Source organism: Vulpes vulpes, chromosome 9, assembly GCF_048418805.1.
Source record: "Vulpes vulpes isolate BD-2025 chromosome 9, VulVul3, whole genome shotgun sequence".
Lineage (NCBI taxonomy): Eukaryota > Metazoa > Chordata > Mammalia > Carnivora > Canidae > Vulpes > Vulpes vulpes.
Window position 1 is genome coordinate 65,760,641 of NC_132788.1, and position 18,937 is coordinate 65,779,577.

General features: G+C 43.4%; 1 pseudogene; it reads right to left on the reverse strand.

The window, feature by feature from the left end:
- Nucleotides 1-68: 68 nt before the first annotated feature.
- LOC112913300 (transient receptor potential cation channel subfamily V member 5-like) lies at nt 69-7,295 on the reverse strand (annotated as a pseudogene).
- Between the last annotated feature and the right edge of the window lie 11,642 nt (nt 7,296-18,937).

The window sequence follows — 18,937 nt, forward strand, 5'->3', positions numbered from 1 at the left end:
TTAACAGGCATGAAAGTTAGTACTGCTCTACACCTAGGCCTACCTGTTTTATTTTACAGGGGTTCCCATCATAAATGATGCATATTTTCTTCTCCAACCCCCTCGCCAAGATCCAGTCTGAGATTCACGTGTCCCAGAATGTTGTGACAAAGGCTCTCCCAGCCCTGGTAATTGTTATTGCTGTGAGGTGTGGTTCAGGACAGGGAGGGGTTGGGAGGGCCAGGGAGGCTCTGGCTAGGGTCCCACTTTCAATAACAGAAACAGAGGGCTGTTTCTCAGAAAGCTGCTCTTGTTCATGCTCCTTATTTGAGCCCTTGAAAGCTTCCACAAAGAGAAGCACCTGCAGAGGATTTTGATCATGGGTGTTCTTGTCTTATTAGAACCCGTGGTCCTCCAGCCCATACTAGCATCCACGGATCCCAGATCAAGACCATAGGAAGCAAGGAAGCTTCCTCTCCAGTATCACCGTTTTGGCCTGAGCTGGGCCTTCTGGAGCTCGTCCCACTTATGGGCCATCTGCCTCTGTGTGTCATCCTTTATGGTGATAAACAGATTGAGCATAAGCAATGTGGCGATGATGGCAAAGGCAAAGTAGCTGATGCCAAATGTGAAGAGCAAGTTCACTTCATAGTTGGCAGGCTTTCAATGATGGTGAGGAAAAGCTGAAGGGTGTTGAACAGTGCCACAGGGTAGTCATGGACTTGTCCCAGATTGGCTGGGTACTCTGTCTGGAATATGACATAGAATGCTGAGGCAAATACCAGAATAATGAGGCTATCAGCTGGCAGAAAGGCTTCAGGTCTCCAAAAATCATCTTCTGGGAGTGTCTGGCTGGTTCAGCCAATAGAACATGCAACTCTTGACCTCTGGGTTATGAGTTCAAGTCCCATGTTGAGTGTAGAGATTACTTTAAAAAATAAAATAAAACCAAAAATTGTTTTCTGGATCATGATAATGAAAAGATAGAGAGCATCTGGAATCCTCCAGCGAAGTACATAACACTGCACCAGCCCAGCACCAGGGCAACGGACACAGGCACCATCTCTCCATTCATGTTGGAGAACCACATCCTCATGTTCACCAGCACCAGGCAGGCCTAGGTGATGATAATGACATGGAACGGCCCTCAGAGGACAGTCTGTCCTAAATAGCAAGAGGCACCAACACTGAAGATGCCCAGGATCTCTAGCAGTAGGATGACCACAGTTTCCATGAGGATCACCAACTCCCTCACCAGCCAGATTTTATCCTGGTGAGCCACATAGGTCTCCTGTAGTGGTTTCTGTTGGAAAATGGTGTTATCTCAGGAATCTGAGGGGACAGTAGATGTAGCAGATCGTATAGAGTGGGTACAAGGCACCTGAAACGCAGAAGTACCACTGCCCACGTTTCTTCCACCTGAAGCTCACAACCTGCTTCACTGAGGTCTGTTCCAGGATCTGATGAGCCTCCTCCTTCCTGAGGGAGACCATGAGCTCTAAAAATGACACGTCCTCACCCCAGGAGTTGAACTCTGTGAGAGACTGGAGGTCAGTGGCTAATTCCACTGGATGTGCTTCCTTCCGCTTCTGCATCAGGTGCTGGAACATCGCAGTGTTGCCCTCCACTCCAGCCAGCTTGAAGGGGGTGAGACCCTGGTGATGCGGCATGCTTGAGGTCCCAGGCCTGCAGGTGGTCACTGCACCCATCGTAGGACAGCAGCAGTTTGTACATCTGGCAGGTAAAGGTTTTGTTGAGCTGGAGGATGAGGATGTGCAAGATAGTGTTTCCCAGGGGGTCTTGGGCCCAGGTGGTGGTTCCATGCTCAATGAGTAGCCTCATGATCTCCTCACTGCTCACAGGCAGCAAAGGATAAAAGGGTGCTCCCCAAAGTAGATAATGTTGCAGGGGCTTTAGTGGAAAGCTGTGCCTATAGCTCTTGCAGAGATGTTGGCCCTGTGGGCAAGCAGGGCTCACACCAAGTTCACATTCTGGTTCATGATAGCTACGTGTAGAGCAGTCTGACCTACAGACGGCTCACCCATGGTGGGCTTCTTGACCAGCTCCAGGGCAGCTTCCATCAGCACCATGGCTGCCTCAAGATTGTCCCAGAGGACTGCTGTAGGCAATGTCATCTCTCCCAGGACTCCCCCTGTACAAAGTTGCAGGTTCATTCCAGTCGAAGTTTCTTTGGGAAACATAGGTTATTTTCCTTGGCTGCCTGAATCTTCTTTTGTTGCAAGATACAGGATCTTGTCCAGAAAGCGCCCCTCAGTCCTGCTCTCTGACCAGCCCAGGAAGCCAGGAGTTTCTGGAGTTGGATCCAGGGCCCATTTGCCTTGGACGGTGGAGCACCAATGTCTTCTCCTTTCAGGCACTGGTAGGTTAAGGAAATGCGGTTTCCATATCTAGGACTATGCAGCCGCTGAGGAAGAGGCAGGGTCTGTTTGGGGTTGGAACTGAGAGTATCTTTTCCATGTGACTTGTATATGCAGCATCTTTGGGGTGTGTGTGCATGTGTGTGTGTGTGTGTGTGTGTATGTGTGTGTGTGCGCGCGCATCGGTGACCATACACTCACTTTGTTGCAAGAAATAGCCTATAGATACCATTGGAATTGTGCACTCTTTCTCTTTCTCCCCTTCCTACTTCCTTTCTTTACGTTCTTTTTCTTATCACTTAGAAACTTTCCAATAAAGATGTTTACAAATTGGAAAATACAGACAGCTATCTTCCGATGTCAACTCCCTTGGCTTTAGATATATCTGGATATGGATAATTCTGAAATGTACATCTCCAGACAGACCCATCCCTGAACCTGCCTACTTAATACCACACTCTAGCAACAAAGGGGAATTTCATAATGAATTTGACCAAAAAGGAATTCTCATTTCCCTGACCCTTCTGCCTCCCAAACTTGTTCTTTGCTGCCTTCCCTATTTCTATAAATAGCACCATCACCCACACAGTTATTCAGGCCCAAACCCTAGGCGTTGGTCCTTTAGTGATCCCTTTCTTGCATGTACGCACACATACACACGCACGTTACATGACTCTGTCAGCATATCCTGGAGGTTCTACCTCAGAAAGAGATCTTGAATCCATCTATTTTTCTCCATCTCCACAGCACTTCCTCCATCCGAGCTGTCACTCTCTTTCGCCTGGGCAGCTGCAATGGCTTTTAACTGGTCTCTGTGCTCTGACCTTTGTCCTTCTCTAAAACCGAATCAGAACAAGTCATTCCCTTTAGAATAAGATTCAAACTCTTAGAGTTCTTGTAGGCCTACAAGACCCTTCGAGGTCTGGCCCCTGCTTATCTGTCCGATCTCACCTTCTAGGACTCTCCTGGTTGGTCACTGATCGTTCCTCATGGGGCTTCTCAAATATGCCAAGCCCATTCCTACCTCACGCCCTTTGCATGTTCTCTGGTCTTGATTCAGGGGTTATCAGCACAGAGAGGCCTTTCCTGGATGATTCTAAAGTGGCCTTCTCCTTCCAGTCTCTAAACTATCAGGCTATTTCTATCCTTCAGAACAATCACCCCAATTGCAAACAACACAGATGCTTTTCCCTTATTTGTTTCCTGGTTTGGTGTTGGTCTCCCACACTAGACCATAAGCTCTTCTTTCCACTGGGATTTGAACTCAAATCAAACCAACTCCAATGTTCCAGTACATTTCAAAAGAGAAGGAAAAATGCATCCATAAGAACTCAAATATATGAAAGCATATTTTCCATTAAAATTGCCCTCTTGTCTTCCTATCTTCAAAACCCCTTTGGCATTATTGCTCTGAATTTTCTTCAGAACCAAGCTACTGAAACGCTTGATCACAACATGGTTCTAAACGGGCTGTGATACAGGAAATGGAGAAGACCACATTTTAGAATAATATTGGTATAACCCCATTCTTCAAATTAAAGGCATATGGGAAAATATCTCTCATTCTCCATGAACATAACCCCCTCACATACACCTACACATACACCTACACATACACATACACATATACATACACATACACATACACATACACATACACCTATTATGGATATGTCTAAAGTCTGGAAAGAGGGGATCCCTGGGTGGCTCAGCGGTTTGGCGCCTGCCTTTGGCCCAGGACGCGATCCTGGAGTCCCGGGATCGAGTCCTGCATTGGGCTCCTGGCATGGAGCCTACTTCTCCCTCTGCCTGTGTCTCTGCCTCTCTCTCTCTCTCTCTCTCTCTATGTCTATCATGAATAAATAAATAAATAAACTTTTAAAATAATAAAAATAAAGTCTGGAAAGAGACTCACTAAATTGTTAACAGTGTGATGAGGAGAAATTTCCTCCTAATAGTTACCTCTGGGAAATGGGATTTCCAAGAGAAGGGAGAGGGAGGAGAGGGCTAATTTTCAACTGGAATGCACCAAATGTGGGCTTATCCACTGGTCACAGCCAGTGTTCACTCTTATCGGGCTGTGCTCTTGCCATACTATCTTTTAAATGTTTTCACTGACACCCAGAGGTTTTACTTTGTTATACTACACACTGCTATATCACTTAAATTCAGTACAATACACAAGCATTTATTCAATTCTCTTACCCCAACCTTACACCCTGTATTTGACAATATCCAGTCCAACCTAATACTGGGGATCTACTGTGTGCCCCATACTAAATACTGTGGAGGGGCAAAGACGGATAAAACACAATCCCTGCTCCCAAACCTCACAATCTACGACCAAGAATATCATCATCCAGCCTGATCACTGACCTTGGTCTCAAGAATTTGTGCTCAAAAGCTGTTGGCTCTTTAAAAAAACAAAACAAAATCTTTTTCAATAAGCAAAACCATAGAAAATTTCTCGAGGGGTGGGATGAATAAAATCCTGCCTGCCTCTGAAGAGAGTTCCAAGAAAATACTAAAAGTCTTTGGAGAAAAAAATAGCAATAAAAAAAAAATCCTTGGTCAAAAAGCCTTGGATGGGACTATTACTTATCTGGTGTATAAATTTTGGCTCTGAAAAGAAAAGTCATTCTCATTTCCTTAAAACTGGAGTTTTTGCTCTATTACAACTCCTTTTTCTTAAAACAAATATTCTTGTTGGCTTTACATTGCCTTTACTATACTGAACTGAAATTCATAGAGAGTATAATCTACCTACAAAACGTGTCTAAAAAACAATTTATTGCTCTAAATGTCATGTAAGGAAGAAATAAAAGATATGATTTACAGTACAATATGCATTTCAATATGAAAGTGCTCAGATGATTCAAGAAGACAACGATATTTGTCCTTACTTTTAATGAATACATCCAGAATTCGAAAAGTGAGACAATACTCAACAGAAAGTTGTTGACACTTTGCTTTATATCTGCTATTTCCAAATAAGGGCTAAATAGGCATACATAAAATTTCCACAAATGAAACTGCTATAAGTAAAGACTGATGCAATTGTGTGGCACTAGTGATTCAGATCCCAAGTATGGTACTGCCATTAATGACATCATTTTCCAAAATGGCAGACAGCTCTTAGTAAAGTGATAGGGCTTGTTTTCATTTATGCAGAAGTATCATTCCCGGGAAGTTTGGTGGCTATTAAAACCATACTGATATTTATGTTTATATGGGAAAAAAAGAAGGAAGATCTATGGTAAGGTAATGAAAAATAAGTTCTCACCTGTGTAAATGTATGGTGGGACATTTACATTTTTTAAAGAATTTCATTATTTATTTGAGAGAGAGCACAAGTGGGGAGTCTGCTTCTTCCTACTGAAAAGGGAGCCCCACGCAAGGCTCAATCCCAGGACCCCAAGATCATGACCTAAGCAAAAGGCCGATGCTTAACTGACAGTTACCCAGCTGTCCCATGGTGACACATTTCAAATCCTCAGGGGACACAAGACAACTCTTGCCCCACAGGCTTGCCTCACAGTGGCCCGCAAAACCAGTAGGACATGCTACTTCCCCATCTCCACTTCCACACCCCTGCAATCCCTATGAAAACCAAAGTGCCCTCACAAGGAAATATCCCCTGAGGATGGGTACTGCCCCCTTCGAGAAGCACTTCCTTGAAGTCACAGCTCTTAGGAGAACTTCAGGTTTCTCAGACATTTGGGGGGAGTTACTGCAATGCCTAGTCTGTGCTCTACCACTCAGCTGGGAATCCAAGGGGTAGCAGCAGAAGAAATGATATTACCTCCAGAAAAGAAAAATCTTGCCCCTTTGATAGGCTTAACCTCAGACAGTTGGTAAAACTCCAACTCCAAAGAGCATATAGTTCTGGGGAAATACATAGGGACAGCAGGAAACTAGGCCAACAGATGACACGACCAGAAAAGCCCTGTAAGAAACAATAGGACAGTAAGAACAGGAAGGTGAGCTGTAGCCACAGGAAAACATGGGGGTGTACAGCAGGATTCCACCTACAAGACACGGCCCCAGTTGCTGAAGAATCATAGTATAAGGACACTTCTAGAAATTTGCAAGAGAGAGAGAGAGAGAGACAAGTAGAGAGGATAAAGGGTATTGGTTAAGAATTTGGGCCATAGGATTAAGAAAGGTTCAAATCCCAGCCCCTCCACTGATAAGTGTGACTCTGGGCCAGTTGTATTATTTCCCTTTGATTCAGTCTCCTCATCGGTAAAATGGGCACTAACAACAGTTCTTATCACATGGGGTTGTTCTGAGGATGAGATGACATCACAGGTAAGATGCTCAGCATGGTGCCTGGGGGGCCTGTAAGCTGCTCAAACATAGGACTGTCTAGTTTTGTTCCCCTTTATCCCTTGGAGTACTTGATGCTAAGCAGGCACAAATCAACCCTAGTTGAATGAAATGACTGGGAAGGCCTTGTAAAAGGTACCATTCTCACTCTCAAGTATGATATAGAGAAAAGGAACAGGATACTGGAGCCAGGGTAGGAAGTGGGGACTTGGTTTCTATACTGGGACACAAGATTACAGGCAGTACCACTCACAAGAGCAAGCCAGAAGAGCCTAGTAACTGAACCAATGCTCCTGACACCTCTGAGTGAGGATGGCACTGGTCTCAGTGGCTGGGGGTCATTGAGCTCCCAGGAGAAAGCAGTGCAGGCCCACCACGGTGGGAAGAGAACCAAGGGGCCAGACGGCACTAGGCACCATGTGCACTAGGAGGAGGCCTCGGCCAGACACAGAGGAGCACTCTGCTGGCCTGCAGACGTGTGGCCCCACAACAGGAAGGGTGGGCCTGCCTTCTCCCCTCTAGGAACTGGACATATCAAAACTAAACGAGGGCCATACAAAGTAAGAGGAAAGTAGGCCAGCCCAGGCTCCTTCCCCCTACCAGCTCCATATCACGTCACTCTTCCCTTTGTGTTCTGAGCTCCAGCCACACTAGCCATTTCCTTGTTTCTCGAAAATGCTAAGCTTCCCCACCCACATCCCCACCACCCACTCTTTGCTTGGCTAATTTCTACTCACCCTTCAGATCTTGGTTCAAACATCACTTCCTCAGAGAGGCTGTCCCTGAACTCCCAGGCTAGGTGCGGGGCTCTCCACACTCCTGAAGGTAGATGCTATATGGAGTCCATTACCCCATATCCTCTGGTAGGTAGCCCAGTGCCTGGTACATGGTTAGCCCTTAGGAGATGTCAGTGGAAAATAAATTGGATGGGAAGAGGGAAGAAGCCCCAAACCTCAGAGCAGGGTTCTTGGGTTTGTCCTAAAAGGTAATCAGATCCATAACTCCATTCCACTAGACTAACTCCACTCTTGAGAAAACCAGGCCACCAACATTCCTGATTGAATATTCATTTTGCAATAACTTCTCACCCTATTTCAAGCCCTAGCTCACAGTGAAGATTTATGTCATCCTCTCCTCTCAGACGCAAATGGCTGTGGTAGCAAATACTTTGATTTATTTCCCTCTCCTCCCCTCTGTCCAGCAAGATGCCATGAGTGATGTCGGGTGTACCATCCCTTTGATCTTGCTGGTGAGAAAATATATTTGGTACGAGATCCCAGGCAGAAATGAAAGCTGAAAAATAGATTTCTCTCTACTTCCTTATAGCCTCTGCTATCCCACCACCACCACACAAACAAACCCCTGCCAAGCTGAAATCCACCAGGCAAGACACCTGAGCACCATTTTCTGGCTAATGGGCAAGAAATCAGTTTATTTCCAGGGATTTTGTCATTGTTTTTCTCCTGAATCATCACTGTGGGGAAGCTTAGATCCTGGTAGATGCTTTCAGGGTGCAAGCAGAGAACAGTTGGTCCTAGAAGTCCAGCTCTTGTTGAAGGCACAGAAATGGCACTCTGCCAGCATTTGGCTTCTGATAGCATTTGGCTTCTGATTATCACCTCTAGGCACTAAGCTCCCATTCTGAGCCAGCAACTATGCTATTGCATGCTTCACTTACATGATCCTATCTAATTCTCCCAATGGCTCAATGGGAGCCAATTATTTCCATTTTACAGATGAGGACAACTGAGGCAAGTTGAAGTAACTTCCCAGACCCATGTGACCAGCAAGAGATGACAGTAGGTGTCAAATTCAGGTCTCTTTGCCCCTGCAGATTGATCTCTTAAATCCCACACTTTGTGGCAAGAATAATTTCTACATATACTTATAAATGCTAAAAAAAAATGCTACCTATTGAGTACTTTGATGGTTAAATGAGTTAATGGAGTAACAGTAGCAACAATACCAATGAGAATCATCGTAGCTAAGTGTTCAATGAATGTTACTTGTTGTTGTTATTGTTGTCGTTATATTATTAGCCATGTTTAAAAATATCGTCTTAAAGGAGGGAGAGGCCATCCCTCTGAAGACTATTCTAATCTTTGGCTTCTGCCCGGGGTCTGGTCACAGAGACAGGTGTGTGTGTGACTGGGCCGTCTGTCAATTGAGGTAGCCGCAACCCGGTTGCTTGGTTCCCCCTGGGTCAAGGGTGTACCATCACATGAGCCCCAGAAGCACCCAAGTGGGATTTGAGATGCACCCATGAAGGTGACAAACCCCAGCTTCTATTACTAGTTCCTAGAACTAGGCTGTTTCCCCACGTAGAGTCCTGTTATGATTCATATGGAGTGAGAGCTGAATGACAAGTTCAAGTCTTTCTTTTTTTAAATATGCTGACCTGAATAGACCTTGGGAAAGTGGATAGGGCATGTTTAATAGTAGAAGACTCCTTTAGAAAACCTGGAGTAATTTCAAAAAGAAAAAAAAGTATATATGTATATATCTCAAAACCAGCTTATAATGACAAACATAATCTTCTTTCATGATTTTTAAAATGTGGCAATTGTCTATTATAAAGAATCTGGTTATCCAGGCACTAGTTCACTGAGGAAAGGGGATGCTAGGATCAGCAGTTCATGTACAGGAGGAGGCAATTCACACATAGAGGGAACTCTGGGTGGGGGCCATTCAGACCTGGGTTCAAATCCTGACTTCACTGCTTATTAACTATAAAACTTGAGGCAAGCTTTTTGTAATTTTTCTGAACTGATATTAGGACAGTCATGTCCATGTCCACCGGGTAGACTTCTCATGGGGGTTTAAAAAAATCAAGTACTTCAACTGAACAGGGAAAGTAAGGCATAACAGTGGGGGCCATTAAGTCTGCAATCAGATGTGAGATAAAATCCCAGTTCAACCACCTCCTTATGATTTTGGATGGGTGGCTTAGCTTCCTTGAGCTTTATCCATGGGAGAGCCACCTACTTCCAAGGGTTGGAGTAAGGATTATGTGTGATAGTAGTAGCAATGCCCTTAACTTGGTGCCTGGCACTTTAGGGGGGTCTCCAAAAAAGGTAGTGCCACCTCTTAGGTGTGGACAGGATCATACCCTGGGCTTCTTTATGCTCTGGTCAGAGGTTTGAAGTGAACTGCCCAGGCAGGAGTTAGGCAGCAATTGAAGATAGGCTATGAGGTCCAGCATGGAAGAAAGTACAGCATGTTGGTGGACGCTTCTCTGCTCTACCCCGGAGCCCTCCTAAGACCTGATTGCCCAATTTTTCCACCCCACCAACTGTATTCTTAAGTTTGGGCTCTTAGGACATTTATCAGTGTGCAAATGCTGAGGGAAGAGCTGAATTTTAAATTGATGCCAATATTTCTTATGGAGATGAGGCTAATAAAAATTTGGTAACGTGAGAGTCATAAGACATTTTGCCTCAACCCTACAATAATGGAGAGTTGCTTCAAAGACCACTTGGCCACACTCCTTTTCTAGGTAAATTTAGTCCTGGATATAGTTGCAGATTAGCACACCTGCTCTTTTTTCCTTGCCACAAAGTGGGCACTCTTCCTAGTTAAAAAGGGATCTTTGGTTGACGTCAGTAAGGAGTTCAGTGAGTAGCCAATTGGATCACGGAAATCCTATTTGTACCAAGACTGATGGTTGATGAACTTCTTCTGCCCTCCCCAAAGGACTTTTTAAAAAATTAATTCTGACATTCCACTCTGCGATTGAACTTGATGGATAAATAGGTGGGCTATATAGTAAGTAGGTACTTTGGAATCTGATGTATACCTAATGCCACATTTCTGATCTGCAAAACCGGACAAGAAAGCCTGCCTTGTAAGTTTAATGTGAAGATTCAGAATGGTTTTCCCTCTTACCTCTTCACACTCAGCTCTCCCTCCCTAGAGCCTGGGGCAGCAGACAGTTTTCTGCTCAGCTGCGATCCTGTACTCCTTCTATCTCAGAAGCAGGATCCTGGTTGGGTTCTCTCTCCTTTAAGTAACCATGTTCTGGCGACTTCCCTGTCTCTGGCCACCTCTCCGAGTCATGGAACATCGCCCAGGAGCGCTCCCCATTAAAGCACTCTCGAACCTAAAAAAAAAAAAAAAAAAAAAAAAAAGTAACCATGTTCTTTATTTGGGGGGAGAGGAGGACTGGCCCCTGAGGCAGTCCTAGGGAATGAACCTTGTTTCATTCAAGCCTGTCCCGGCAGTCCTGATCCTCCTGCCAAGCAGGTAGTTCAGAAAAGAGCACGGGATATAGGTCTGGTCAATGAAATGGGGGACAATCTGCTCAGGAGACTCTGGGAAGGCTTTAGTTGTTTTAAAAAAGGGATACAAGACAGGTGTGTCTCCCTTTCTATCTCCGAGTTGTCATCTGAATGCAAGAACTGAAAGAAGGCAGCCATCTTCAGACCATGAGAGCCATCCTACAAGGTTAAGGCAGCAGAGAGTAGCTGGGCAGAAAGCACACGGAGCATGGGTGTTGGATGACAGTGTCTAGTCAGTGAGTGAATCAAGCCAGCGACTCCTTGATATTCGGGCTCCTTGTTATATCAAATAATAAACCTCCTCGTTGTTTTAGCTACTTGTGGGCAGTTGTTGGCAATCAAAGGTGTCCTCCGTGGTGGTGGTCAGGGCTGTTTGGAATTATTTGCATTCTTTCTCTCTAGCCACATGGTAGGTTTGCACTTCCCCACCTCCTTTGACATAAGATATGAATATTTGGCTTGCTTTTGTCAATGAAATGTGAGTGGAAATGCTGTGTATCATCTCCGGGCAGAGGCTTGTATGTGCCAGCATGATTTTCTGCTCTTTGGCCCTGCCTCGGCTATCCACAAAATAAGGATGGAGTGTCCACCAATTTGGGTTCCCTGGGGACTATGATAAACAGAGGCTCCTGCAGTGAACATTACACACATAGCAAGAGCAAGAAACTGACTTGATTGGGTTAAGCAGTGAGACTGGGGAGTAGTTGTTGCTGCCACCCAATCTAGGCTTTCCTGACTGATACAAACTGATACATTAGAATAAAAGAATAGAGACTCGGATAGAGAAGGTAAAAGGAGGTAGAGATTTACCAATAGAAGGTTAACCTTTGTGCTGTGAAGTCTGAATCGTTTCTAAATAATTCATTCTAAGACCAGACTGTTGTACAGAATTCTTATCCCCTGCCCACATTGCTTTTAAGAATCAGGGCCCATTCCTCAGTGGAACTAGACAGAGAAGCCACACTAGAGATTAAATGAAAGAAAGGGCTAGACCCCGGGTGGAAGCATAGGAGCCATGACACTGGATGGACGCAGGGAGCCTGGGAGATGGAGATAAGGAAAGGAAAGTTTCAGGGAGGTCCCACTGAGCTCCTAGAGTGTTGAGATCCAAGGCCTACTCAAGCGGTTAGACCTGGATTGACCAGAGCAGAGACTTGCTCCTCACTTCCTCTGTCTTTGCTTAGAATTCGCCACTCAAACCCAAAGCAGACAATTTCTTCTAGTTATGACATGCAAAGTTTGGCTAAGAATAAATCCATTCATTTATAAAGGATGTATCTGATTCCTAGGGCTGCCATAACAAAATGTTACAAACTGGGTGGCTTAAACAATGCAATTTTATTTTCTCAGAATCTTGAAGGCTGGATCATTCAAGATCAGTGTGCCAGCAGGGTTGGTTTCTTATGAGGCCTTTCTTCTTGGTTTGTAGTTGGCCACCTTCTCTCTATGGGTGACATGGTCTCCCCTGGTCTCCCCTGTGCATTTGTCTATCAGTGCCCTAATCCCCTCTTCTTATAAGACCTTCAATCATTGTGGATTACAGCCCACCATATGACCTCATTTTACCTTAATCACCTCTTTCAAGGCTCTGTCTCCATACACAGTCACATTCTGAGTTAGTAGGGTTTGGGACTTCACCATATGAATTCAGGTTCTGGGAGGAGGGTGTGTACACAATTCAGCCCATAAGAGATGGTGACATCTTTCCTTTTCACAATAACAGTAATAATGCAAAGATTTTATCTGCAACGTGCCTGGCACTCAGTCATTCCCGTAAAAGGTAATCATTAATACTGTTGGGTTTCATAACAGTTTCATAAATTCCCTGAGGTCAGGCACTATGTCCTTGAGCTTCTTTGCGACCTCTACAGTTCTACATTTTATCATATATGTGGCACTCAAAAACTATAGTGCAGTGGTTGAGAGCATGGACTTTAAAAGCCAAATATACCCAAGTTCAAATTCTGACTTGTCACTTAGGGGCTAGGTGACTTCAGGAAAGGCACTGAAATTGTCTATCACTGTGTCCTCCTCAGCAGAGTAGATTCGAAATGCCTACCTGCATTAGTTTTCTCCGGCAGCCACAACAAGTTACAACAAGTTTAATGGCTTACACAACACAAATTCATTCCCTTACAGTTGTGGAGGTCAGACATCCGAAATCAGTCTCACGAGGATAAAATCAAGGCATCTGCACAGCTGTGTTCCTCCTGGAGGCTCTAAGGGAAAATTCTTTTTCTTACTTGTAGAGGCCACCTGCCTTCCTTGGTTCATGACACCTTCCCATCTTTAAATCCAGCAATTGCATCACGCAGACCTCTGCTCTTGTCATCACATCTCCTTCCCTGACCCTGTCTCCCCTATCTCCCTCTTTCACATTTAAGGATCCTTGTGACTACAGTGGGATAACCCAGGATAAACTCCTATGTCAGTGCCAGCTGATTAGCCAACCCTAACTCCATCTGCAACCTTAGTACCTCTGCGCCATATAACTCAACATATTTGCAGGTTCTAAGGAGTACTTCACCTCAGAACTGTCATGAAGGCCAAATGAAATAATACATGTAAAGTGTTTAGGACTGTGTTTGGCACAGTGAATAATCAATAAATGATGTTCTTTGCTTCCGAAGACCTCATTCTATAAAATCACTCATTGAAGGCTATTATCATTTGGGAAAATATGGGCTGGTATAAATGAGTTACTCTGAAATCTAGGCAAAATTTGTTTTGGTGTAGTGATGTCTGGAATCCCAGCATCTTTAAGCAAAAAAAAAAAAAACAAAAACAAAAACAAAAAAGCTATAAATCAAAGCCAACTCTCTAATTTTACTAAAGAGCTCAATGAGGCCTGAAGGTGACCATATGAGGCAGAATAAGGGCAAAAAGCTAGATTTTAGTCCTTATTTAGTATGATACAAAAGTTTAATGTGCAATCAGGAGGCAATATTTTAATAATATTATGTTTAATAATTTTAGTTTTAATAATTATTTTTACTACTTCTCTCTTCCTAATCCAGGAGCACTAGAATCTGGATGGCAGTCTAGATCTGTCAGTAAAATCATAATTTCTTGCATATATATGGCATTGTTTTCCTAGTAGAGTCAAAAAAACCTTATGTAGAACATTCCTCTAGGAATAAGGGGCCTGGTTGTTCATGGATAGTGACCATTTGTTTTTTGGCCTGATGGGCAGTATTTCCTTTGGATTCCACTCTCTGGCCCATTCCATGGTAAACACCCAGCTCATTTTCTCCAACCTCTGCTCAAGGGTGGCCACATGACTCAGGCTTGACCAGTCACAGACTTTTTCCCTGGGATTTTTGCAAGAGCCATTGGAAAAGATCTCTGTCTTTCGGAGTAAAACCATAGGACCACCAGGAGCTGTCTCATTTATTACATAAGAAAAGAGAAGCATAGGGGCACCTGAGTGGCTCAGTGGGTTAAACATCTGCCTTCACTCAGCTCAGGTCATGATTTCAGGGTCCTAGATGGATCCCTACATCATCTCCTCAGTGGAGAGTCTGCTTGTTCCTCTCCTTCTGTCCCTCCTCTCTCAAATCAATAAATAAAATATTTTCCTTTTAATATTTTATTTATTTATTCATGAGAGACACAGAGAGAGGCGAGACACAGGCAGAGGGAGAAGCAGGCTCTCTGCAGGGAGCCTGATGTGGGACTCAATCCCTGGACTCCAGGATCACGCCATGAGCCAAAGGCAGCCGCTCAACCACTGAGCCACCCAGGTGTCCTTCAATAAATAAAATCTTAAAAAAAAAAAAAAAAAAAAAAGGAGGGGAGAGAGAAGCATAATGAAATCATTTGGGCCCCTCCAAAAGCCAAACACCTGGAGACATTTATTCATAATAGCCAAAATAAATCTTTTTCTTTTTTTGCTTAAACCAGTTTCATCTGCAACTTGTATCTAAAAGAGTCCTCACTTTATTTATTTTTTGTATATTTTTTATTGGGGTTCGATTTGCCAACATATAATATAATACCCAGTGCTCATCCCGTCAAACGCCCCCCTCAGCACCTGTCACCCAGCCACCCCATCCCCAGCCCACCTCCCCTTCCACTACCCCTTGTTTGCTTCCCAGAGTTCGGAGTCTCTTATGTTCCGGCACCCTCTCTGATTTTTCCCACTCATTTTCTCTCCTTTCCCCCATAATCCCTTTCACTATTTTCTATATTCCCCATATGAATGAGACCATATAATGTTTATCCCTCTCCCATTAACTTACTTCACTCAGCATAATACCCTCCAGTTCCATCCACGTCAAAGCAAATGGTGGGTATTCATCGTTTCTAATGGCTGAAATAATATATACAAGAGTCCTCACTTTATTTTTTAAAAATTTTTTAAAGATTTTATTTATTTATTCATGAGAGACACACAGAGAGAGGCAGAGACACAGGCAGAGGGAGAAGCAGGTTCCCTGCAGGGAGCTTGACGTGGGACTCCATCTAGAGACTCCAGGATCACACCCTTTGCCGAAGGCAGGGGCTAAAACATTGAGCCACCCAGGGATCCCCCAAGTCCTCACTTTAAAAAGAAAGTCTTTTTAATATGAGAGTCGGGGGCAGAGGGGCAGAGAGAGAGGAAGAGAGAGAATCTTAAACAGCTCCATGCCTAGCACAGAACCTAAAGGAGGTGGGGGGGAACCAATCCCACAACCCTGAGATCATGACCTGAGCTGAAATCAAGAGTCAGATGTTTAACTGACTGAGCCACCCAGGTGCCCCTTTAAATTTGTAATTGAAGTATAGTTGACATATAATATTATATTAGTTTCAGGTATATAACATAGTGATCTGACAATTACATATATTACAAAATGCTCACCACAAGAAGTATATTTACCATCTGTTACCATATAAATTATTATATTATTATTGACTGTATTACCTATACTGTAATTTTTACACCCATGACTTATTTATCTTATAACTGGAAGTGTGTATTTCTTAACTCCCTTCACTTATTTTGCCTATCCCCCACCCTCTCCCTCACTAATGCAGCTATTATCAATGTAAATAAAGCCTTATTTTTTACCTTAATCTTTAATGGAAAATGACTTATAAATTGGAAAGTTTCAGTTCTTAGTAAGTGATTTATGAAACAATACTGAAAGAATTTAGGGAACCTTTTTTTCTTTTTTCTTTTTTGATGTGACTAAAGTCTCCTTATATAAGTTGGGAATATGAATGAGCATTCAGTTATTCTAAAAATTTTTACTGTGCACTTAGTATATGCCAGGTACTTCTAGGACCAGGGAAGCAATCAAGGTTCATTCTCCTTTGTACAGTAACTTAAGTTCACTGTGGTAACTTAGAAAACACAGACACAAAGAAAGTAAATTAAAATTATGTATAATTAATCATCCAAAGAGTTACTATCACTATTTCGGTATATACTGACCCAGACTTCTTTTTCTATGCACAGGTATTAATAATATTATTTATTAAGTGCCTCATCTATGCTAAGCATCAGGCTCAATGCTTTCTGTGGATCATTATTTTCTGAATCCTCACGTCAATTCAGTGGAGCAGTGACTTTCATTATCTTGATTTTATAGTCTGAGAAAATGTGATATGGCAAAGTTAAGGAATTTGTACAGAATCACACACCTAGTATGTGGTGGTGCTTTGTTGAATGAAATAGTTTTTTTATTATTTGAACACAAAAAATAGGATAGGAATCTTTTGTATCTTGCTTTCTTTGCTCAATAACATATTTCGAAGGTATTTCCAGATAATAAACCTATCACTTCATTTTTAAACACTACAGTGTATTCTAAAACAGGTGAACTTCAAGTCACTCAACCAAATGCAAATATGGACTTTAGGCTGGTTCTAATTTTGCCACATCGGTGGTACCCATAGTGTAGGATAGGCCTGGTGGTTTCCACGAGGGTCGTCTTCCAACTAGAAATACATAGCACTTCATAATCTGCCACTCACTGTCCCTATACCATGAGCTCTATCTTCTAGCCACCCTGATCTGCTGGTGCTTTCCTGATAAGGCATGACCTTTCACATGGCTATATCTTTTTTTTTTTTTAAGATTTTATTTATTTATTTGAGAGAGACAGAGATCATGAGAGAAAGCATGAGCTGGGAGGAGAAGAGGGAGATGCAGTCTCCCTGCTGAGCGGGGATCCTAATCCTGGGCTCGATTGGAGATCACAGGACCCCCGGGACCACCACCCAAGCTGAGCTTAACCAACAAAGCCACCCAGGTGCCCCTGCATGGCTATATCTTTAACCAAAGTGCTTCTGTTATTCTTCTGCCAAGGATTCCCAGTCCTCATATGTCACCTATCCCATTTCCTGATTCCCAGCCTGGTGCTTTATCACCTGGGTTAGCCTCTTGGGATACCAACAGGATAAATAGAGAAAATCCATGCCACTCCTCCCTAGCACATTATACTCTCATCATTCTTAGATGCGTATCTAGAGTGCAAGGCATTTCTTTTTCATCTTAGAAACCCCAATGCCTACCAATGTGCTGGCATACAGGTCAGCAATTGTTTGCTGAATTAAAGGAAACTGAATTATTAGCAATAGGAATCACAGCAGTGGTGATAGCTTCTTTCTATCAAGCATTTACTCTGCTCTAGGCAATTTGGCTAATTGCCTTATGTGTGTTATTTTAGTTGACACACATCTATATAAAGTAGTATTCTTATTGTCTCCTTTCCTAGATAAGGAAACTAAATCTCTGAGAGGTCAATTAACTCGCCCAAGATCACCCAACTAATAAATAAAAGATCTAGGATTTGAGTATAGTCCAAGTGCAAAGCCCATACCCTTAGTCGTCATACTTGAAGCCTCCTGCAACTCTATGATCATATCCATTCTTTGAATAAATACTGACTGAGCACCTTCCATAAGCTGGCTCTAGACACAGAGCATGGCACACACAGTCCTTGCCTTCCAGAAACTGACAATCTTATGAATCAAATCAAATGTGAGTAAGCATCAGAATCACCTGGAGTGTGTATTGAAAGTACAGATTTCTTAGCTTTTGTGATTCTGATTCAAGCTATTTGGGGTGGAGCCCATGAATCTGTATTTACGTAAGGTCCCAGGCAGGACTGACATTCAGCCAGTAGGCACTGGCATAGCCCCACTGGATGTTAAAATATTGACATTATTTCCGAACCAGTTGGTAAACATACATTGCATCAGATGCCCTGAGTGTAGGTGACCAACTGTCCTAGCTTTGCCTGGGAATGTTCCAGTCTCAGCAATGAAAGTCTGACATCCCAAGGAAAGCAGAATGGTTATTTACCACATCTAAGTGTCCCCTGCCACTCCAGCTAACCCTGATCTTTCCCAGATCTGCCATGGTTCAGAGATTATAGGGTTAAACCCTGGCATAGTATGGGCCTCTCTGATCGTAAAAGCTGTCAATTCTAATTAGTGGAGCTCCTTGCCTTTTCTGTTGTTAAAAATTTTGAATCTCACCTCTGGCCCAAGTGACTCTTATGCAGGTGGCATACAGACCACTCTATGAGAAACGTTAGTCCAGTTGCCTGGTGCCAGAGTAGGCATTGAGAAGATTTTAAAAAATGTAATGCTATCAACACTTATATGATGCTTAGTATGGACTGGGAACCTTAAGAACTCTACACAAATTAACTCATTTAATCCTCATTACAATACTAAGGAGATACTGTGACTATCCCCATTTTGCAGATGCAGTAATTGACGCCTGAAGAGGTTCAAGCAACTTGCTCAAGACCACACAGCTACTAAGGGGGCAGAACAGGATTTGAATACAGCTTGGCTCCAGAGTCAAAACAAATGCTCACATACAGCAGCCCTAGACTCTTCATTATAGCCGAAGCCTCAGAAGACCCCATCCCTCTGCAACACAGCTGGAACTACTATCTTGTCCTGAGCCCCCAATGTCCAGATCTGAGCCAATGACATACTGTGCCAAGGCTCAGGGCCTGCAGGCAGCACCTT